This window comes from Helianthus annuus, chromosome 8 (assembly GCF_002127325.2).
Source record: "Helianthus annuus cultivar XRQ/B chromosome 8, HanXRQr2.0-SUNRISE, whole genome shotgun sequence".
Classification (NCBI taxonomy): domain Eukaryota; kingdom Viridiplantae; phylum Streptophyta; class Magnoliopsida; order Asterales; family Asteraceae; genus Helianthus; species Helianthus annuus.
The window spans coordinates 137,899,849-137,925,237 of record NC_035440.2 but is presented as its reverse complement, the minus strand read 5'-3'; the positions used below and the strand labels follow the sequence as shown (position 1 = coordinate 137,925,237).

Below are 25,389 nucleotides of genomic sequence, written 5' to 3'. Positions count from 1 at the left end.
ACCCGTTTGAGATCAACCACGACCCAAATCACTTTCATAATCAAAGAAGTTGAACCGTCACAAATTGTGTTTGTAACATAATTACCTGCCACTCTTGCAAGCCTTCCACGCTCTCAGAATTCAAGTTCTTGATAACATTTACATTACCTGTGAAAAAAATAAAAAAAATTAAATTTAGCTAAGTTGTAACCATATATAATCTTTAGTATTTAATGTGCATTTCCAATGGATCTAAATAATATACAGGAAAAAAGGCGAGAAAATAACATAATGTCAAGCAATATAACACAATACCGAGAAATATAACACAACGCCGAGGAAAAAAGACACAATGAATTGCAAACTATAACACAATGTCGAGCAATATAACACAACGCCGAGGAAAAAAGACACAATAGATCGCAAAATATAACACAATGCCGAGAAATATAGCACAATGCTGGTGAAAAAAAGACACAATGAATTGCAAAAAGACACAATGACGAAAAAAACCACAATGACGAAAAAAAACACAATGATCTAAAACAAATTCTAAAATCTACAAGCTAATAATCCAAAGCGAAACCAGTGGGGCTGAGATGTCCATTACTATTTTTCCTTCTATTATATTGAAACGTTGAGGCCAGTTAAGCATCAAGCTTCTGGTTTCATCTGCCGATAGGTGACTACTATATGTTACATGTTATTATATAAAATTTGAAAGTAAGATACTGTGTAAAACCATTGAAAATGACAAACCAAATAGAAACCAGTCCAAGCTTTTCTTAGTCATGTACTCACAAATCAAAATCAGTTCATTTTGATGAATGCAATATCCAAGAAGCTTCACAAGATTCCGATGCTGAAGTTTTGCAATACATTACAGATGACTTCATTCTTGAACTCATGAAGCCCTTGTTGAGATGTTTCTGAGAGTCGCTTGACAGCTATTTGTCTTCCATCCTTCAACACACCCTAAAAGAATACAATTATGATTATGATAACTTGTAATTCTGAAGAGTTTACACTTTTGATTCATGATAGGAATAAGCAATGCATTTTGTTTAAGAAGCATAAAGAAGTTACCTTGTAAACCGGACCAAAGCCACCTTGTCCAATCTTATTGGAGACACTGAAGTTACCTGTGGCCCTGGCTACTTCATATAGGCTAAAACATTGTATATCATCAAGCTGTTCCATCTGCAAACTTGTATTCTTTTCATCATGCACATTCCACTTTCGTAAAAAGGATTTTACTATTTAAATTCCATATCCTATAAACATGTAAGAGTACTAACGTTACTTGCTACTTGGTGTTACCTTGACCTTTCATATGCCTTTAATGGGCTGTATGCTTCCTGATTGACAGTGAATGCCTTCAAATGAGTATGCTTCCCGATACACGCCTTCTTCTCCCATGATTTCGTTCCATGACAGCCGATATACCACCAAGAACCCCCAATTTCGTTTCTATGACAGCCGACTATACCACCAAAAACCCCCAAAATCAGAGCCCTGATTTTTTTTGAGAGAACTAAGAGAGGATATTGAATGATTCTGGATTTGAGAAGAGGATTTCTTGTGTGAGGTGATCGAACAAAGAAGACATATCAGAACTCTGCTAGATCAAATGTGAAAATTAGGTCAAATTAGATAAAATCACAACAAAATTTGATAGATTAGAATAAATTACTTGAATTGCCGACTTAGTGCAGTGATTAGAAGTAACATTCGTTCCCAAAATTGATTTCCCTATAGCCTTTCAACACAACCTTCAACCATACACAATTAGAGCAGGGGTGGCTGCAAAATCACGGTTGCTTCATGGTAAAAACATCAGTTTCTGCCACGAGCCCTCCGGATTTTACACTGCCAAAAGTCGATGATAATCAAATTGATGATGTTCTGGATAGAAATTAGGGTGAAGGTTGTAGTTGGAGGAGGATTTGCAGATGGTGGCGATAGGTTTATGAAAATGAAGGAGCATATGAGAGAAACATCTGCAAAACACCAGTTGAATCAGAGAAATTTTAGAGAGAGGAAGAAGATGATTTGAAAGTGAATGAGGAAGCGAGTGTATATGTATAATTGTAGGGCAACGGTTGAGGGAGCGTACCCACGTAGCGAAAAACATGCAGAAAACACAGGAAACTTTAACTGGCGTTGAAAAAAAAAACTGTTTTTTGGGTTTGAACGGATGAGATTAAATCTTGAAGATAACCGCCTGAATTATTACGGTCGGGATCTACTAAAACATGGGTTTGACCGACGGTTTCTTAGCTGTGAACGATTTATTAATAATGCAATTCTAACTTGCATTAAAAACCGTGTAAGATTTGTAAATTGGCATTTGTTCACCTAATTAACAAGTCTGGGCGGCATGATTTGTAAGTCATATTTTGGATACACATGGTTAATAACATTAATAATAATCCTATAATATTAATCTATTATACACAAACGATATACAGCAAAGTAACATACAGTTTTTTGTCCATCTTTTTTAGCTAAAAAAGTACTTATTGCCATAATCATAAAACTCAAAGTAAAGAACTTCCACTTTTAAAAATTTCATATGAATTTGATACAGTTCATCTTTGTACCCACATCCTTCCATGTATATCATTCTGTCAAAACGCCTATAAAATATCCCTATCCCACAAGCTTACAATATTATCCACTCAGGAACGAACTAACAGATCAACAATAAACAAAAAACGCAACGAATTAATCAATAATATCAAAACTTAACTCAACAAAAAACCCAAATCGATGATCAATTTACCCAAAAAAGAAGCACACCCAAACACAACATTCCAACCAAAACCATAAACCCTAGCTTCTCAAACCCCCAAACTTCCTCAAATCTCCAATGTTTCATTCTGTAAAACAACCAAAACAATCAGAATCAAACGCTCGATCTCGTGAACACGTTCATCAAACAAATCATACGAACAAAATTTTCTAAATCTCGACTTGAGTGAATACAAGTTTTACGTTTTAATAAAAAGACCAGATTCAATTAATTTCAAAACCCGAACCACTATTTCTGGTCCTTTTGAAAACGATACCGGAAAATTGTAACACCTATACATCATAAAGAAAAATAGATTGATGGTTGTCATACTTAATAACCCAGACCATATATCAAACTCTTTAGTATTTTGAACGGATTCTTGGGAAGTTTTAACCATCTGACTGGTCACACCAAGATTCGAGCAAAGACACATCTGGATCTACATCAAAATGTGGACCTCTTAGAATTCATTAGGGTTTGACAAAGAAGTTGAAAAGGATAGCAAACCAGAATTTATAGGAAACATAGATTTATTACCTTAGTTGTTGAGTATCCAGAGAGGATTGATGAAGAAGAGATCGTTGAATGGAGAGAATATAGAAATCGCTGAATCTAAACCCTAAAATCGGCTGGTTATATAACATAGAAAAACAATTTGAAAAATAAAGTAAAAAATATGAACCATACCTGTGTAGAAACGGTGTTGATGATGAAGATGCCTAATAAAGATACCTAAGTAATCAAGCTTGAAGAATTATCAATATATATTGCAAAATTTATGTTGGATCTACAAAGAACATATTTGATTTACCTTGTCAGACGTTTGAGATTGAGAGAGGAAGAAATTTATGTTGGATCTACAAAGAAAACACTGAGTTTTTGTTGAATCGCACTGAAGATCCAGAGAGAAGAAACCCTAGCCATTTGAAAAGATAAATGAGAAGAGAGATTATAAAGGAAAAAAAGGGGACGGAGTACTGTTGGGCGGGGAAAGTGATGCCCTAATTTAATGACACGTGGCCCAAATCACCTTTCATTTATTATATACAATAGATGTATTTTCGCATGCTATTATTTGTTTATATTGTTAGCATTGAATAGAGCAACAAAACCAAAGTTGTGGTTTATTATAACTCTCATTTAAGAGTATATATATGTTTATATATGACATCTGAGGTACCACACTCTCCGAATCTCATTATCAAGTTATAAATGATCGTAAGATGTTAGACCGATAAATGTTAGTAGACTCGAACATTTATTTACTTCTCAATTGGTGTATTGTAAAGAGAATATTATTTACGAGGAAAATGTTGATAAAAAAATTGTCATTTGTCACATTGTGATATACTCCTGAAGTAGCAGTGTCATTAGAGAGTATATGAAAAGTTTAAAATGATTTTACATTTGTGTGACCAATAAATAAAAGCCATAAAGCTTGTTTCGGCTCAACCACCTTCACTGAAGCGAATGTGATTTTATATTGTTTGGTGTGAAGGTAACGATCATGGAGACAATATTAAGGGAGTAGTTACATGAAAATAAAACGTGAGAAGCATGAAAGTGATAACATGATGGTTTGAAATGATAAGACATTGTTCTCTTGTATATTATGTCTTGCATTGGCATAAGTGTAACTAGTACATAGACGATCATAAACTAGAAGTTTATAGATCATAATTATTTAATTAGTTGGCATGACCAGTTAGACCACGCTGAGTCGATGTTGTGAAACATAATGAAGAACTGCTAGATTCTTCAAGCTGATAATTAGTATGTAATGTTTACTCTCAAGAGAATTTATATATTTGCCAAATAAAGGAGGGTGTGTAACCCTAAATATTATGGAGATGATTAAAAGATATACATATCCTAATATGATACCATTTAGTGTTTTAATTCAACGCATCGTCTAAATGGTTATCAAATCCACAACCTGAAGTTTGTGTGATTGTGGCTTAGCTAATGTGATAGCAAGCATATTAATCCAGATTAGTGTATTTATTTGGTAATAATGAATTTGATTCTTAAGTTATTAACGATCATTGGAATAAGTGTTACTGTTGAGATGATCACTAAACGTCTACTATTGATTACAAAGCCAATGATTAGGAGAGGAGAAAAAGTTCATTTAGGTAGATGTAATTTTACATATAGTAGCATTAATTCACATCAAGCCAATAAGTTATAGTTCTCCTCCATACAGTTGGTTTTTGGTCAGAACCAAAGATATCTCATCAAAGATTTTGGTTGTGCAACATATATTGAAACTCATCCACCACACCATATAAAGATGGGACTTCAAAAAGATTGAGAATATTTTGTGTATAAACAATCCTCTATGATTGAATACTTAAAGCCATTAGTGAGAAATTTGCTTATTGCTCATTGGTTTTCACTTTAGTGAATGAATGTTCCCAATATTATGGGGAGATAACAAGCAGTTGAAAAGTGAAAAGTGAAATGAATTATCATGTCATCTTGATCCTCAGACTATAAACAATGAACTAGAAGTTTAAAGTATAATTATGTTTTGGTCAAAAATTACCTAAGCAATTAAGTGATCAAATTAGTTTTGTGAGGTAGTGTGCTAGTAATACTTTGTAAAAAATATGTTGGTTTGATAGTTTGCGAAAACACTTTCAGGATACGGCTCAGGATATCGAGCTGTATCTATAATCAAACAATGAGCAAAAATGTAAAGGTTGACACGTGATGTACGAGGAAAGCCCTTGATCAATCTAGATCTCCGGCATAAAACCTCGGGAGCTGACAATCGTCGGCTGCCTTGTTCTTCTTATTGCTTGAATACCAAGATACAATGCAGGATATGACACGGATCAACTAAGTGTTACAATGCGATTCGAGTACAAGTGTTTGTGTTTGTGAGTGGTTACAGGTGGTAGAGAGCAAGAGTGTATGAGAAATTGTGTGTGTGAAAGTCGTGTCAACCTATGATCTGATCACTCCTTTATATAGTAAAAGGAAATAACTAACTATGCTAAAAATCCGGGATATTATGCTAAAAATCCGGGATACTTTCCTTTCTGAACGTTGGGGACTGTTTCTACTCGTTTTCCACGCGCATATTAACCATAATTCCGGGATTTAAGCTTCCATAACCGTTACAACATTAATACCATTGACCAATCATCCATAATTCCCATAAAATACGCCTTTCTTCAATGCTGACTGTTACAAGAGCTATTCTTCCGCCATCAACGTCCTTATCCTGACCAATTTGAGCAGGTTTTCAGGATGACTTGGTCTTCATGGACGTTAGTCCTTTGTAACCAACGTTTATAAGCAAATTGTTAATAACAGTCAGGATACCGCCTCAGGATGTTACCAATATCCTGGTCTGGTATCCTGATCGTAATCAGCTATCATAAAATCAAGATATAGTATCAGGATATGGGCTCAGAATTTCACCGATAACAATTGTCCCCGATAATATAACTGTTGGATATCCTGATTCCAACGGATATATTTTTTAGTCATTCCAACCAGCTCTAAGCCCTTTGCTGCTGCTGCTGCTGCCAAAGGTTTTTCTTATGATGACCTTGGCTTCACGGAATCCATCGAGCACATGACATCCTTCCCCAATAAGGTAAGTATGCAGATCATGTATCCCGTTCACATATACTGAACCTGTATCCTGGTTAGTTTGTCTTTAATGATACCTGTATTTTGTAGGGTCTAAATCATCTGGTCGTCCTGCACTTAGAACAATTTTAATTTCCTACAAGTGGAATAGTTTGATAGTTGAAGGCAGAGGGATCCTGTGTTTCCAGGATGAAGCCTTCAACTGTTTATGTAAATATGCTTTAAAAACTTAATTATGTTCTTGGTGGATGGGTCTCTTTTGGAGACGTAACCAAGAATACAATCTTTTGGACTAATAATAATAAACTGACCTTTTAGTCTTATTTATTATGTTTTTATTTTGAAAGGTATGTTTCGAATATCCTGATCAAATATCCTGGTCAGGATACTGATGAAATGTCTCCTAAATGTTAGACAAAACTTGGTTGAATATGACTTTTTTGAAAACTTAGATCATTTAGATAAGGTTTTCGAGACTTGAAGAATAATAAATCATACCAGAAACACTTAGGCAATAATTTCCAACCTCAACCTTTGAATCCTTTGCAATGTCCCCAGCATGGATGTCCCCTGTCTGTGCAGGATATTGCATCAGTGCATGACATACTTGAGTATTTCTTCACTTAGTGATTAAACTTCGTAGCTTCTTATCCACAAAGAACGTGTGTAATCACAGCTTGTCATATCTTTGCAATCTTGTTAAAAACTTTAGTTTTACTGGGGATAAACCCTTACTGTACTGGGGATAAACCCTTAGTATCCTGGGGAAAATCCCAAATTTTTGTGCGCTACAGGCGGGAGTGTATAAACTCCAAGACTTAGAAAGGTGAAAACCTTTAAACCTTAGAGAGTATGAAAATACCCTTTCGCGAGAGAGGATGATCAATCCTCATATACCTTAAGGATCCAGGGTATAGCCAACAGTAACGAAATTGTCAGCTACTTTTACATGAACTGGTCCCGCCACCTTGAATTATCCCTGGATAACTTGCGCTCCAGGCGGGGTGTTTAAACCCAATTCGTGAGAAAGGTGAATACCTTTAAACCTGTGAAGGGATCAGGATCCCTTAAACGTGAGAGAGGGGGCCAATCCTCTAATCTTTCGAAGTATCCTGAGTGTGTATCCTGGAGCTATATCCCGAAGCATATTCTGCAAAACAACCTTAAACTAAGGTGGGTGTTAGCTTGGCTAACACCCCTCCGATGCTTAAGTTAGTATTGGGTTCAAGTAAAATAAATTATATTTAAAAGAGACAGAATTCATACCATCTTGAGTTAGAAATTAAATTCTAAACTCACTTGAAATAGGCTTTGAGATGTATAGCATTCCAGGATCTTGGAAGTATATCCCCCTCCATATTCTTAAGCTGGTATGCTCCTTTTCCGGATTCCGATTCAATCTCATAGGGTCCTTCCCACTTTGGAGCCAACTTTCCATCAGCAGGATTTGTAGTATTCTGAAAAGCTTTCCTTAACACCCAATCTTCGACTTGGAACCTTCTAGTCCTTATATTCTTGTTATATGCTCTGGATATCCTCTGTTGATATGCCGCCATCCTTAGCTTTGCTGCGTCTCTTGTCTCATCAACAGTATCCAGTTCTTGACATAAGATTTCAGGATTTGATTCAGGATCCCGTAGGCTTGATCTAGCTGTCGGTATCACCATTTCTGTCGGGATCACTGCTTCTGCCCCAAATACCAAAGAAAATGGGGTTTGGCCAATAGCATTCTTCACAGTTGTTCTATCAGCCCATAGGACAAATGGTAGTTCCTCTGCCCATTTTCCTTTTTTGGCACCTAACCTCTTCTTTAAATTGTTGGCGATTATCTTGTTCGAGGATTCTGCTTGTCCATTTGCTTGAGGATGCACTGGTGGAGACGTAATCATCTTAATTCCCCAACTCTTGCAAAATTCAGTAGTTCTTTTGCTGATGAATTGAGAGCCATTATCACAAACTATCTCAGCTGGTACCCCAAATCTGGTCAGGATATTCCTCTTTGTTAGGGCTGGATTTTTACTATGAATGATCCTTATACGTGATCCTAACCAGTGATCCTTATTTCTTTGGCAGGCAGTGATCCTCAGCCGGACCTCAGGATCAGGATCACGGGACATTGAGGTGATCCTATTACTAACGGTCATTTTCGATTACTACAATATTATTTTGCAGGAATATCTAGCAGGATATGCCCTACATATCATGATCCAGGGACGCGCTTTTACAAATATGGCAAGAGCTGAATTGAAGATGAACGTTGCGCCGGATATGGAAACATGGCTTGATCTAAGGGCAGCAATTTAGGCTAGATTATCTTTATTTCTAAAGGGGTAATGAGCTGATTAGTAGTCTATCTACCTAAAATAAGTTACCTACACATGTATAAATACCCATCTTCCTCATTCGGAAGAACACACACAACATACGACACAACTCTCAACACTTAGACACTCAGTGATCCTTGTACTCAGCTCATTATCATCCGAAGTTGTAACTACATTTTTATTATATTGAAATTGGTGATCGGTAGTTGCCATCACCCGAGGTTTTTTATGCCGGAGATCATACATTGATCAAGGGCTTTTTCCTCGTATAAATCATTGTGTCTTTGCATATTCATCACAGAAGTGATCCTTTACTTTTATAGCTAACCAAGCATCATACCCCGTTTACATAAAGTTTGGTTACATTATCCTTGTGTGATTTTTGACCAAAACAGTTTGGCGCCCACCGTGGGGCAATTGGTGCTTCATTCATAAAGAAAATCCTTTGTTCAAAATCATTTCAAAGAGTTACATGGCTTCATCATTGAAGAACACTTCCACGACGATGTCTGCAGTCACCTCAGCACAAACCACTCTACCTCCTCCACCGGCAGGATCCCAGAGAAATGCTGAGAAGAGACCAACCCCTTCTTTCTCTAAACCTCCATCTTCTTCTGCTATGAATTCTTCTATTCCCAGTACTAGTGATGTGTTTGCTTTAATTTTGCAGATGAAGGATCGTATGCAGCGGCAGGATGAAACTAATGACAGGATCCTCAGGGAGATTGGAGATCTCAAAAGACAAAAGAAAGCGGCAGAGGATCATTCCCCACTGATGCCAAAATCCTTGAGTTTTGAGACTCCAATGGTCACCTCTCAGCCATCAGGGATCCCAGACGTACAGATCACAGGGGAGACGAGAGGATTACATCTCAAGTCAGCAGCAATGACTCAGACATCGGGCTCGTATTTTCAGCCAGCAGGATCCTATCCTCAGTATATGGGATCCTTCATGAATCCGGGAGCCTATCCGGGGGCACAGCAGTTTCAAGGATCCTACTTTATTCCAGGATCGTTCCAGGGCCAAGGATCCTCCTTTGTTCCAGGATCATCCCAGGTTCAAGGATCCTCCTTCGTTCCAGGATCATCCCAGATACCAGGATCCTTACAGCTGCCAGGATCCCTAAAAAGTTTGCAAGCAGGGAATCTAGATGTCCATCAAGGGGACTTCATTCCAATGCAGACCATTGCTTCCACTGGTCCCTCCGTTATTCCAGAATCCCAGCAATACGGATTCCCTAACTTGAACCCAATGGGAGGTAACACTTTAAATAATTATCCTACCACTAACCATGGATTCATGCAGGATACAGGTACCAATCACGCTATGGCCAGGGAATTACAGAAACTAAAGGACATGATCTCAAGTGTTCCAGGGGTAGTCAAGCCTATCCCAGAGATTGCAGATGGAAGCCACAAGGTATCACGCTTTGCACCACCAATTTGTGATGCAGAGGTGCCCAAAAGGTTCCATATCCCTACCATGAAGCTGTATGATGGCACGACGGATCCAGAGGAGCATATAGCACAATACAGGGAAAGGATGGAAATCAATCCTATCCCAGAAAAGTTAAAGGAAGCATGCCTATGTAAAGGATTTGGATCCACTCTAACTGGATCAGCTCTTAAGTGGCTGCTAAGTCTTCCCCCTTACTCTATTACTTCATTTGCTAATTTAGTTAATTTATTCAATAACCAATTCTCTTGTAGTAGAAAATTTGAAAAATTAACCAGTGATTTGTACAGGATAACTCAAAATAATAATGAATCATTAAGGGATTATATAACTAAATTTAGTAAAGAATCCTTGGATATTCCCAACTTGGATATGGCTACGGCTGTTGAAGCCTTCAAAATGGGACTTCTTAAGGATTCATTATTCTATGATGATCTTGTTATGACACCTTGCAGGAATTTAGATGAAGTAAGAACTCGAGCACTCAGGTTTATCCGGCTAGAGGATGACAAGAGGATCCAGGAGAGACAAGTAGGATCCTCAAAACAAGATAAGCAAGGATCCTCCTTCAAAAACAACCAGTTCAAATCCTACCATAGAAACGAGAACAAGAATGTGCATGCTGTCGACCAAGAAGAGGATGATGAAGAATATCCTCCAATCTCAGAATATTGTTTTTCCGTTGACAATCACGAACTAATCCTTGCAATGCAGAATCTAGGTGAAAAGGCTAGGTGGCCCAGGAAGAATGATAAACCATCCGGGACTAAAGACAAGTCCAAATGGTGTGCATACCATGAGGATTTCGGCCATCTAACTGAAGATTGCATAGCCTTAAGAAAAGAAATTGGATACCTGCTAAGCAAGGGGCATCTAAAGGAATTGTTGGGAAGAAAAAAGCAAAGGACCCAGGATCCTGAAAGGATCCCTGAAAAGGCTCCAGCACCTCCGGCAAATGCACAAGTGATTAACTTCATATCCGGAGGATCAGACATTTGTGGAACATCCTTCTCAGCGGCCAAAAGACATGCAAAAGAATCAAAAATGGATAATGGAGAAAGGCCTATTAGAACCTCAAGCGTCTCAGAAGGAAAGATGATAACATTTGATGAGGATGATCGCATCAACATCCAGGATCCTCATCATGATAGTTTAGTTATCACTCTCTTTATCTCTAACCATTTTGTCCGCAGGATCCTTATCGATGGAGGGAGCTCAGTGAACATAATCCAGCTTGATGTCTTGAAGAAGATGGGAATCCCAGAATCAGACATCACACCAAGATCCTCCGTGCTTGTAGGATTCAGTGGAGAAACGAAGAAAACTCTGGGGGACATCAAACTCCCAATCTACGTGGAAGGATTACATAATTACCAAAAATTTTGTGTTATTGACTGTTTATCTTGTTGCAACGTTATCCTTGGCAGGCCTTGGATACATGACATGAAAGCAGTTCCATCTACCTACCATCAATGTGTGAAGCTCCCTAGCCCATGGGGGATAATCAAGATCGACAGTGACCAGCAAGAAGCTAAGGATTGCTATACCTCATCCATGAAGCCAACCTCGAAGCCAAGGGAGCAATAGCAATTACAGTATCCTCCGAGGAACGTCTTGGAGGCAAGGGAACAAGATGTAGATGAAATCCTCTTGGACCCTAGTGATCCTGAATCAAAAATCTATATCGGATCAGGGATCCTTGGCAAGATGAAAGAAGACATGATATCCTTCCTCAAAAGAAGAAAATCTACCTTTGCTTGGAAACATGAAGATATGACAGGTATATCTAAGGATATTATTACTCACAAACTTGGCATTGACAGGTCTATCAAGCCAATCCATCAAAAAAGGAGGAAGTTTGCACCAGAAAGGAATGCCATTATCCAAGAAGAAGTAGAGAGACTACTTCGAGCAGGTATGATCAGAGAGGTAAAGTATCCTAAATGGTTAGCCAATGTGGTTGTTGTCCAAAAGAAAAACGGAAAGTGGAGGGTATGTGTCGATTTCACTGATTTGAATAAGGCATGTCCCAAGGATCCTTTCCCATTACCCCACATTGACTCCATGGTGGATGCAACAGCGGGGCATGAACTGTTAACTTTTATGGATGCATCATCCGGATTCCAACAAATCCAGATGGAACCATCTGACCAAGAGGATACAGCCTTTATGACCCCAACCGGTTTATATTGTTATATTGCCATGCCTTTTGGACTAAGAAATGCAGGTGCAACCTATCAAAGGCTGGTAAATATGATGTTCAAAGATCAAATTGGAAAAACTATGGAGGTGTACATAGATGATATGGTGGTCAAGTCAAAGAAAGCTGAGGATCACCTAAGGGACATGGAAGAAGCATTCGATATCCTTGATAGTTACAACATGAAACTTAATCCTTCAAAATGCCATTTTGGTGTTAAGGCAGGAAAGTTCTTAGGATACATGGTAACCCAGAGGGGCATTGAAGCAAGCCCGGAACAAATCAAAGCATTAATAAATATCAAGTCTCCTGCCAATGCCAAGGATGTTCAAAGACTAACAGGCAGGATAGCAGCTTTGAACAGGTTCATATCGAAATCCTCAGAAAAGTGCAAAGAATTCTACGATATCCTAAGGAAGAATAAGAAGTTCGAATGGACTGAGAAGCATGAAAATGCTTTACAAGCCCTAAAAGAGTATATGTCCTCAGCACCAGCATTAGCAAAACCGGAAAAAGGAGATGTGTTATCCTTATATCTGGCGGTATCCTCAACCGCTGTAAGTGCTGTCCTCGTTAAGGATCACGAAGGTACACAATATCCTATCTACTATGTAAGTAAAAGTCTACTTGATGCCGAATCCAGGTACTCACACCTCGAAAAACTCATCCTTGCATTAATCATGGCATCCACGAAGTTAAGGCATTATTTTGAAACTCATACTATTATTGTTAAAACTAATTTTCCAATTAAGAATGTCCTCAGGAAACCGGATATGTCAGGGAGAATGGCTAAGTGGGCAGTGAAGCTTAGTGCCCATGATATAAGATACGAACCAAGAACAGCCATTAAATCTCAAGCACTAGCTGACTTTGTGGCTGATTTCAGTAGTGATCTACAAAAGGGAGCAGAATTGGAGGTCCAGCAGCTGGATGAGACCAAGGATCCTTGGATACTACACACCGACGGATCCTCAAATATCAAAGGCACAGGGCTAGGGATCCTACTAAAATCGCCACAGGGGGACATAATACCCCACTCTATAGCTTGTGAGTTCCAGGCAACTAACAATGAGGCTGAGTATGAAGCCTTAATTGCTGGCTTACAAATTGCTAAGGATATGGGGGTAAAATATCTCGAAGTATATGTAGATTCATTATTGATCACCAATCACTTTAATGGATCCTATGCTGTTAAAGGTGAAAAACTAACCAAATATTTAGAGATAGTCAAAGAATTGGCACTCTCTTTTGTTTCTTTTAGCTTAACACAGGTACCAAGGGAGGATAACACGGAAGCTGACGCATTGGCCAACCTAGGATCATCTTTGAAGATTCCAGAAGATATAAGTATCCCTATCATCCATATCCTGGCTCCTGCTATTGAAAAACAGGTGGCCATGGAAATAGAAGAGGATACTGCAATGATCCCTAGTGAAGAAGCCCAACCTAATTCAGGATCATGGATCTCACCGATCATGGGATATTTGCAACACGGGGAGATCCCGATGGGAGAAAATCCTAGAGCTTTCAGGATTAAGGTATCTCAATTCACAATTCTGAGTAATGTATTATATAAGCGATCTCTTGCAGGACCATATTTGAGATGTATCGAGGATCCTGAAATTGAAGAGGTGTTGAAGGATTTCCATGAAGGAGATTGTGGAAACCACACTGGGGGCAGGGCATTATTCTCAAGGATCCTTAGAACAGGATACTACTGGCCAACCATGAAAAGGGATGCTGTAGAGTATGCTAAGAAATGTGATCCTTGCCAAAGACATAGCAATATCCTTCACCAACCAGCTGAATTACTACACCCCATACCATCCTCTTGGCCATTCATGAGATGGGGAATGGATATAGTTGGCAAGCTCCCTAAAGCACCTGGTAGAAAAGTATTTATGCTTGCCATGACTGACTATTTTTCCAAGTGGATAGAAGCTGAAGCCTTCGCTCAAGTCAGAGAAAAGGAAGTCATATCCTTCATTAAAAGAAACATTATAACCAGATTTGGCATCCCCTCTGAAATTATATGTGATAATGGTTCTCAATTCATTGGAAGGAGAACCACTAACTTTTGTGACAGTTGGGGAATCAAGATGATAACATCAACACCAGTTCATCCACAAGCCAATGGTCAAGCAGAATCATCCAACAAGATCATCATCAACAATCTGAAGAAGAAGCTAGGATCCAAGAAAGGAAAATGGGCAGAGGAGTTACCTTATGTGCTATGGGCTGATAGGACAACTCCCAAGAATGCCACTGGCCAAACACCTTTCTCTTTAGTATTTGGGGCAGAAGCAGTGATCCCAACAGAGATGGTGATCCCAACTGCTAGAACAAGTGCTCGTGATCCTGAAGAAAATGCTACAATCCTAGCTCAGGATTTGGATACTATTGAGGAAAACAGGGATCTAGCTAGGATAAGGATGGCAAGCTACCAACAAAGGATGGCTGGTGCCTACAACAAGAATGTCAGGATAAGGAAGTTCCAAGTCGGAGATATGGTGTTGAGAAAAGCATTTCAAAACACCATCAATCCTGCTGACGGGAAGCTAGCACCAAAATGGGAAGGTCCCTACTTGATTGAAGCTGAAGCAGGAAAGGGGGCATACAGGTTGCTAACCATGGAAGGAAACTTGTTACCAAGAGCCTGGAATGCTGTTCACTTAAAGAAATATTTCATGTGAACATGATCCTTCCTGCATGTGATCCTTACATTGAAATATCCTTGAAGGATCCTGGAGATATCGTTGATCCTTACTCAGGTAATATGCTTATCCTAAAACTATTGCATTTTCTTACCTTTTGCCTAAGGATAAGGATCATGTATCCTTCATCCTCTACTCACAAACCATTTGAGTTATGATAGTTCAGGTATCTCCAGCATATCATCAAAGATCTTCAAAAGCATCACAGATCCTCGGGTCCAACCCCAGTTATCCTTGGGATTATCCCCAGTTTCCGCCAGCAGCGCACGATGATCCTGATATAGTTCATGTCTTTGGGATCAGTACCCATTTTCGGGGCTGGCGACCTCATCGTACTGGCTATACTTGGGATCCTACGTATAATGGTGGACGCACCATACATCCGTTCCTAAGGTTTCTAACGTTTTCACGTTAGCTAAGGTTTTGACATTTTCATGTCACTAAGTTTGGATAGTTGCCAGAAAGGGCCATACTCCAGTTTACATACGATCCTTTGGGCTTGTCCCCAGTTATCCTTTGGGCTTGTCCCCAGTTATCCTTTGGGCTTGTCCCCAGTGATCCTCCGGGATCATCCCCAGTTATCCTTTGGGCTTGTCCCCAGTGATCCTCCGGGATCATTCTCAGTTATCCTTTGGGCTTGTCCCCAGTTACTAACTTATCTTTTATATTGGCTTAGTCCCAAGTTATATTCCATTTTTTCAGGTTTTCGAAGTTAAACGATTAAGGATCCTTAATCCTTATTATCCATTAAAGTTTTACCTATGGTAATTTCGATTAAAGGTTAGGATCCTAACTTGGACCCTCAGGTATGATCCTTAACTACTTTTAATTTCATTATTCATTTGAATAACCTTTAGACCTTGATAACTGAACCTGTGATCCTTAAAATAAACTATCTTGGAAACTTTCGATTATAGGATATTTGATCCAGGATCATATCCTAAATTTCTAAAACATAATTTGCTCAAACTTTTCAAACAAACATGTGTCAAAACAATTGAAAATCAAAAAGGATAACAACACAAGATAAGCGACAAAAGTTTAGGATTTTATTAAACAAAAGGATCTTTAACCCTTTCAAAAAGTTGTCAAAATTACCTACCCAAAGCATCTACCAGCAATACGTGGCCCGTCCGCTGGGGTAGGTAAAGGGTGTCCGTGATAATAGGTTCAAAAGTATTGCAGGGAAATTAAAAGGCGGCAGGATCACAACGGCTTCATCCCCCAAACAGAGGATCCCTCCCCCGTGTGTAATCCTACCTATTGTTCAAAGGATCCAGGATCCTTAACCCTAAAGAAACTACTGTTCAGAGATTACAGACCATAATTGTTCACAAACCACAAACCACTACCAAAAAACCTAAAAAATTGGGCTCCGGCCTAGTCAACAATATCCATCATCGCCCAATCATGCAGCTTACTTCTCCGCTGCTCCATCTCCACCAGCATCTTCACTTTGATCCTTGCCAGCATCATCTCCCTCCAGCATTGGGATATCCTCAGCATCATCGTCATCTTCCAACTCTGCTAGCCTTGCCTTCCAACCTTCAACATCCCATGTGCTCCTGTCAAAGGAAGGATCCTGGGCCTCCATAGCCATCTGCAGTTGTATCTTGTACATGGTTACCGCAGCAGAGACCTTAGCATCTTGGGTAATGTCATGCTTCTCATAATCAAACTTGATCAACGCTTTAACAGCCTCATCTTTGACTGCCCGGATCTCCTTCTCAAGATCGGCAATCTTAAGATCCTTCAGCCCACACGTCTGTTGAAGGTCAGCAATTTGACGATCCTGATCCTCAACCTGATTGACGTAAGTCTCCATTTCGGAGAATTTCTAAAAAAAAAAACCACAGGAAAGCAACATCAGACACATGTGATCCTCGGACTTGTCGAAGACAATTAACAGGGGCAGTGATCCTAACCTCATCAAAATAATCAAGGAATTGCTGACGGAGAAGAGGAAATCCTTGAAGGTCATCTGAAGCTTTCCTCTTTTTCCCTTTGCCTCGAGTAGGTGCTTTAGGGGCTGAGACTGAAGGGCTGGCAGCAGGAGCCTTCTTCTTCTTAGAAGACGTGACATTGGCAAGGTCACTTATCCCAAACATGGAGGCGGATTTAACAGACCTGGCAGACTTTCCGGCACCTACACCATTCAAAAAAAAAAAAAAAGAGATAAGTTCCCTTGTTAAATTAAATACTTTCACATAAAACTTATTGTCTATGAGGATACTTACTTGACATTGTGGCAGATGCAGAGGATATCTCTTGAGAATCTTGGATAATAACCTGGAAACTTCGAACTTCAGGATCAAGCTTCTTGAAAGCTAACACTCTCTCTTTGGCAGCAGGGGTCAAGTTTAAATGAGCAACGGAGATAGCTGCATAAAAAGACAAAAAAGAAAAGATATCAGTGATCCTCATCATACGAGACAGGACTGATAGTGATCCTTCAAGGATCCTCTACCCTACCATGAGTGACCCATTCCTCGGGCAGATCCTTCCCATCCGGGATGGAATCCCTCTTAACAAAGAAAAACCGACGTTTCCAGTTTTTATCATTCTTGGTAACTTTGAAGATAGGGTGATCCTCCCCAGATTTCCGTTTCAACAAGTACCGGTGAGAACCAAAGGTGGTGAGATCATAGAGCTCAGCTAACTCTGACATCCCCAAATCAATCCCTTCTTGCTCGATGATCCTCTCAAAGGTATATAGAACCCTCCAGATCATCGGCATAGCTTGGATATATGAGATGCCGGTAAGAGAAAAGAAAGATTGGGTGAACATCGGAAAAGGATATGAATACCCAATGAGGAAGGGAGTAGCAGGAAAAGCCACCCAGACATCTGAGGCAAGATCGCTCAAAGCAGTAGGATCAAAGGGTTTGAAAACAACATTCGCTGGGAAACAATGGCGAATCTTGTCTATGTGGATATCAGTAAAGCAGCATCTCTCCACGAGAGAATCCTTGATAATTCCCTGGCTCTTTAAGGGACTCTCCTTGGGACTCTTGTGCGGAGAATTACGGAGCAGCATATTTTGAACGAAAAACAGAGTAACAGCACGAAAGAACAGAGCAAAGAAGAGAAAGAGGAAGATGATACCTGATCAAGAGTCTTCAATGATGGTTATAAAGGGAGATACTTCGAATTTAAATACAAAATGATCCTAACCCTATCTCCTATTTATAATGATGATTTGCAGGGATCGTCACATCAGTGACGTAAATATCACAACGGCTAGTCCATATGTAACGGCTAGTAACCCGGAATCGTCCGTTAGAGATAAGCTCAAAACAAAATATAACTCATCCATTTACATTTAACTCCTTATATTTTGGGGGCAATTGTTAGGGCTGGATTTTTACTATGAATGATCCTTATACGTGATCCTAACCAGTGATCCTTATTTCTTTGGCAGGCAGTGATCCTCAGCCGGACCTCAGGATCAGGATCACGGGACATTGAGGTGATCCTATTACTAACGGTCATTTTCGATTACTACAATATTATTTTGCAGGAATATCTAGCAGGATATGCCCTACATATCATGATCCAGGGACGCGCTTTTACAAATATGGCAAGAGCTGAATTGAAGATGAACGTTGCGCCGGATATGGAAACATGGCTTGATCTAAGGGCAGCAATTTAGGCTAGATTATCTTTATTTCTAAAGGGGTAATGAGCTGATTAGTAGTCTATCTACCTAAAATAAGTTACCTACACATGTATAAATACCCATCTTCCTCATTCGGAAGAACACACACAACATACGACACAACTCTCAACACTTAGACACTCAGTGATCCTTGTACTCAGCTCATTATCATCCGAAGTTGTAACTACATTTTTATTATATTGAAATTGGTGATCGGTAGTTGCCATCACCCGAGGTTTTTTATGCCGGAGATCATACATTGATCAAGGGCTTTTTCCTCGTATAAATCATTGTGTCTTTGCATATTCATCACAGAAGTGATCCTTTACTTTTATAGCTAACCAAGCATCATACCCCGTTTACATAAAGTTTGGTTACATTATCCTTGTGTGATTTTTGACCAAAACACTCTTTATGAAGGATACCACTTCTTGATCCCTGACTTGAACAAAGGCCTCGGCTTCGACTCACTTGGAGAAATAATCTGTCATTGCCAGCATAAAAACCTTTCCTCCTGGAGCCTTTGGAAGTTTTCCCACTATGTCCATTCCCCATTTCATAAACGGCCAAGGGGATACGATAGGATATAATGGTTCTGCAGGCTGATGCAGGATGTTGCCGTGTCTTTGACATGCATCGCATTTCTGAGCGTACTCTGCGGCATCCTTTCTCATGGTCGGCCAGTAATATCCTGTTCTCAACACCTTCGAGAACAGAGATCTGCCCCCAGTATGGTTGCCACAGTCTCCTTCGTGTATATCCTGAAGTACCTCCTTGGTTTCAGGATCTTCCAAGCACCTTAGGTACGGACCTGCAAGGGATTTCTTATACAAAATATTATTTATAATAGTAAAACGAGATACCTTCATCCTAAAAGCCTTAGGATTTGCATCCTTTGGGATATCTCCTTCTTGAAGATACTTCACAATTGGAGTCATCCAGGATTCAGGATCCTTCTCAGGATATCCATCACCAGGATCCTGGATACATGCTACTTCTTTATCCTGAGATTTGAAATGTTCTATTGCAGGATACAAGATGTGCACTATTGGTATCTGAGTTCCTTCTGGTATCCTGACAGTAGATCCTAAGTTTGCTAGAGCATCAGCTTCAGCATTCTTTTCTCTTGGTACCTGTTCAAGTATAAAAATTTCGAAATATCCTGCTAATTTTTTAACAATTTCAAGATATTCAGCTAACTTTTCGCCTTTTACTGCATAAGATCCATTGAAATGGTTAGTAATCAACAGGGAATCAACATATACTTGTAAACATCTAATATTCAAATTTTTAGCCAATTCTAATCCTGCTATCAAAGCTTCATACTCAGCTTCATTATTGGTAGCAGAAAATTCACATTTAATAGCCTGGGGTCATATGTCCCCCTGTGGCGATTTTAGTAGTATACCCAAACCTACACCTCTTACATTAGATGCACCATCAGTATATAGTGTCCAAGATTCTATATTTTCTTCGAGTTGTTGCACTTCTAGGTCTACTTCATTTTGAATATCACTACTGAAATCAGCCACAAAGTCTGCTAGAGCCTGAGACTTTATAGCATTTCTAGGTTCATATATTAGATCATAGGCACTTAATTTTACTGACCACTTAGCCATTCTACCCGACATCTCAGGTTTCCTAAGCACATTCTTAACAGGATAATTAGTTTTAACATGAATCCTATGTGTCTCAAAATAATGTCTAAGCTTAGTTGATGCCATAACTAGGGCTAATATCATTTTTTCTAGATGAGAATATCTAGTTTCAGCATCTAATAAACTTTTACTAACGTAATAGATAGGATACTGCTGACCTTCATAATCCTTTACAAGGACAACACTTACTGCATTCCCTGATACTGCGAGATATAGTGATAATGGTTCACCATCCTCGGGCTTCATCAATAGAGGTGCGGTTGAAAGATATTGCTTTAATTCCTGTAGGGCTGCTTCATGCTTTTCTCCCCACTAGAACCTCTTATTCTTCTTCAGGATATCGTAAAATTCCTTGCATTTTTCTGAGGATCTTGATATAAATCTGTTTAATGCTGCTACTCGCCCTGTTAATCTTTGAACATCTTTCATATTTGAAGGTGACTTGATATCCAAGATAGCTTTAATCTGCTCTGGGCTTGCTTCCATCCCCCTTTTAGTCACCATGTATCCTAAAAACTTTCCTGCCCCCACTCCAAAATGGCACTTGGCAGGATTTAGTTTCATATTTTATACTGGTCCAGGATATCAAATGCTCCTTTAATATCCTGGAGATGATCCTCAGCCTTCTTGGATTTTACTACCATATCGTCAATGTACACCTCCATGGTGTCCCCCAGTTTGTCTTTAAACATCATGTTCACCAATCTCTGGTACGTTGCACCTGCATTTTTTAAACCAAAAGGCATAGCAGTATAACAGTAAATACCTGTTGGTGTCATGAAAGCAGTATCCTCCTGGTCTGAAGGTTCCATTTGGATCTGCTGGAATCCTGAGGATGCATCCATGAAGGTTAACATTTCATGACCGGCAGCGGCATCCACCATCGAGTCTATATGAGGCAAAGGGAATGGGTCTTTAGGACATGCTTTGTTCAAGTCTGTGTAATCTACACAAACTCTCCATTTCCCATTCTTCTTTTGAACAACCGGCAAAAATAATTGGTAATTCCATACAACCTAAATACTTGGTTTAATGATTAATTACGTTCATTACGATTTAATTATTGCATGATTAGGTCGTACAAAGTCTAGCAATCATAGGGCATGGTTAAATATGTCAAACAACAATAATACAATCGCCACGTCGCGAGAAAACTGCAAACTATTTCTTAATATGTTGGCAAAATGCTGAAAACACTATTCACCTGAGCACACTATTCATGCCAGCAAGTTCCGAAAACTGTCTGAGCGAGCGAAGAAGGGCATGAACGCACTTGGTAGATGAAATACAAATAAAAATCCCTAAGTAGGGACCCTAATAACTAAAACGCCTTAACTTTCCGGTAAACGCTCATAAATGCACTTTGTCCGTTCTGCGCCAAAACTATAACAAAATAAATCATCCGCAACACTAAAATACATCATTTTAGTGTCCACAGAACTTGTAAATAATATTTTACACCTTAAATAAGCTTGGAGATATCAATGGGATATCCGAAACACAAGCTACCGGCACAACGTCGCTACTTGCACAACTTGTCTGTTTTTTTTATCCGCCGGACTAGTAAACGATATTTTTATCACCCTAACTCCTAAAGGAAGCATCTAGTGAACTAGTGAGCAATATTTTGGCGTCATAAACACCTTGAATAGACGCCATAACATCAACGGTAAATTAAAAACCATAGCTCCCGGTATTAAACTATAACTTTCATATAACACCCGATATCGAACCGGTGAGCGAACTAGTGGTATTTTTACCATCCAAAACTTATACCAACTAAACTAATAAACTAATTAGACTTTATTTAAAACCCTAAACTATCATTAACACCCTAATTACCCTAAATAAACTAATGACCAAAATATCTAGCCATTTAACATTTTGTCACATGTTATATGTTTATAAAAAAAAAAAAAGAAATAAGAAACCACCATACCTTTCCCAATATTTCGGCCATAACCTCCTACCTAGACTAGATATCATGATCTTGAAGTATGGTGACTAGATCCTGCTTTTTGACTAACCAATTCTTGAAAGAAATATAACCTAACATATCTCTATTATTATTCTACATTTTCACAAACCAAAACACTTCCTTTTCCCCTCATTGGTTTCGGCCACAACAAGTGCCACACTAGCCACCATCTTCCACTAATAAACACCCTAAAACTACACCATTTTAAGCCATATCAAGTAGGTTTGAGGAGTTTGCAAACTTGGAGAACCATTAGGGATTATTTTGGAGCTTTCTTATCATCCTAATCTTCATCTAAAGCTCATGAAATCATTTGCAAAGTTGTAAGATCATCTATTTCTAATTTTAAGCTTATTATATTATGTAGTTTACTAAAGTACAAGTTGATCATCTAGAACCCTACAACAAAACCAAGCTTAAAAACTCTAACCTCACATAAAAAGTCTACTAATGTGATATATTATGTGTAGATTATGTTGGTTTGTGCTAGATGATACTTATGTTTATGTTGATTATGTTAAAGTAGGTTATTTACATGAATGATCTTGCATGTTTAAGAACAAAAATAAAGATTTAAACATTTTGATGTTTAAATCTAACCAAGATCATCAATCCTATGATCCATGAACTTTACTACAATCTAAAAACAAGTTACAACATATATGTGATTTTTGTAGAAATTAAAGACCATGATTTTTACTAAGAATACGTTAAAAAGGGTGGTCTTAACAAGTTGTTTAAAAGAAAGAACAACATGGAAATTTTCTTAAGAAATAATATGTTTTTTTAGGATCTTGTTAATATAATCTAAAATGACACTATATATTTTTAAAAGTGTGTTTAAAAATATACAAAAAGTTCATGGAAATAAGGATATTATTAGTAGGATTCTTCATGCAAAGTTGATGGAATGAAACTTGGTTTGGATGGATCATGATTAAGGGTGCTAAACATGCTTAAAAACGCGTTTTAAAACGTGGGGAAAACGCCATAGTTTAGGGGAAACTATGGCGGTATTTTCCTAAAATATTAATTGTGTTTAAAAAGAGATTAAAGGGGTGATTAACATGGTTAATCGTGATTAGTAAACTTAATTGTGATTAACGACCCTAATCATGATTATACAAACCCTAATGACGATGGTTAAGTCTTAACCATCCAAGAGTTTATATAAACTCAAAAAAAGATATTTTTATAACATAAAAGAAGTAAAATTATAAGTAAAACAAATAAATATATTTTTTTAGAAAATTATATGTATAAACTTCAAATGCTTTATTTGGTGTATAAAGTGTGTATATTACGTGTATGTACTAGCTTTAGGAATACATACAAAAATCTTACATATAATGCACATGAAAAATATACACTTACACCACGACGAAAACCTCACGAATATTCGCGAATATAACAACGGTTGCGAACCTTCGCTCTTACTAAAAATATACACTTGTGTTATACCAAAACGCAAGGCGCGAACAACGGATGACGAATCTGGAATGACGGACATCAGATGACACTTTATGCTTCGTCGGCGAAACGAGCAATTTCGACACAAAAGTTATTTAAATCGAACATTATGACAAGTCTAAAATAAAATATTTTAGACACTTAACATATAATACCGACAACGAAAAACCGGGAAGTTTAATGCGGAGATGACACTAAGTGTAATTATAAAAGTTACTAGCATAATTAGTAAAAGATTACTAAGAATGCATGAAAATAAATATTGGGCTAAAGTATATAAAACATTGGGCTTAAAATAACATAAATATTGGGCTAAGTCCAATATCCTAAATACATGGGCAATAGCCCGTTTCCATAAACACTAAAATAAGCCCACTTATGAAAAATAACATGGGCTAAGCCCAATAACTTAAAGTCATGGCTAGGCCCAATGACAAAATGCAAGAACTAAGCCCAATGACACAAATGGTGGGCTAAGGCCCAATGAAAAATACATATATTTTTCTTTATAAAAATATGTTGTAAAAATACGTTATAAATACGGTATACCTACACGTATAAATATGGTATACCTACACGTATAAATACGGTATACCACATGTATAAATACGGTATACATACACGTATAAATACAATATAGCACAAGTATAAATACGGTATACCAACACGTATAAATACGGTATACGTATACATATAAAGCTACACAAATATGTAGCGATGTACTCATATACACTTGTTAAAGTGTACACTCACAATAAATACCGTACATGTACATTAACATATATACGATGTTAAAAATAAATATTTTTAACAACTATATCTTAAAAAGATATACATATACATATACATATATATTTGTGAAACAAATATATACCTAAAACAAATCGATCATACGTATACATGTGAACGACGTTCACCAAACTTAAAGATATATATTTTTGAGGAATATATATTTCATACAACAAACATGCGTCGTGCACGGCACAAAGACGCTATTGGACTCGGTCCACTTATACTTGTACGACACAAGGACTTATACATGCTAGACCCACATATACTCGTGCGAAGCACGGATACTTACAAAGGGCGATGCCCGTTTTAACACATTATGAACTCAAGAAGTGTGTATATATATATATATATATATGTACATTAAACAGACATACTAAACAAATGCCAACATATCTAAAATACACAAGGGTTCCAAATACAATAATGTTCAAGATGAGCAACATGTACATAAATTAACATAAACCCAAGTGTCTAATGAGTTAGAGCACTTGTAGGTTATTACGCGCAAATTGGATACCCGACTTGCTAGCATACATACGGATGCAAATTTGTGAGTTCATGTCCCCCTTTTCTTTTAAACGTTTTCGGTTTTATAACTCTCGGGGGGAAATACATGTTACTATGGTATGGTTAAGCTACAAAATGAATTAGTAGATCACGTGCGAATAGGCTGATACTTAAAGCACCATTAATCTTGTTTAAGACCACGGAACAAAGGGGGTAGATCTATCGGGTACAGGGCGAGCCCCACTCACGA

At 38.2% G+C, this 25,389-nt stretch overlaps 1 long non-coding RNA gene across 1 annotated transcript; it reads right to left on the bottom strand.

Annotated features, from left to right (window-relative positions):
- Positions 1-245: 245 nt before the first annotated feature.
- On the bottom strand, positions 246-3,747 carry LOC110907925. Its single transcript, XR_004865291.1, has 8 exons — positions 3,588-3,747; positions 3,464-3,508; positions 3,314-3,395; positions 3,107-3,215; positions 1,673-2,861; positions 1,066-1,597; positions 739-954; positions 246-651 (listed from the first exon to the last, which is right to left on the bottom strand). It is a non-coding gene; the product is annotated as an uncharacterized LOC110907925 (long non-coding RNA).
- Positions 3,748-25,389: the final 21,642 nt, after the last annotated feature.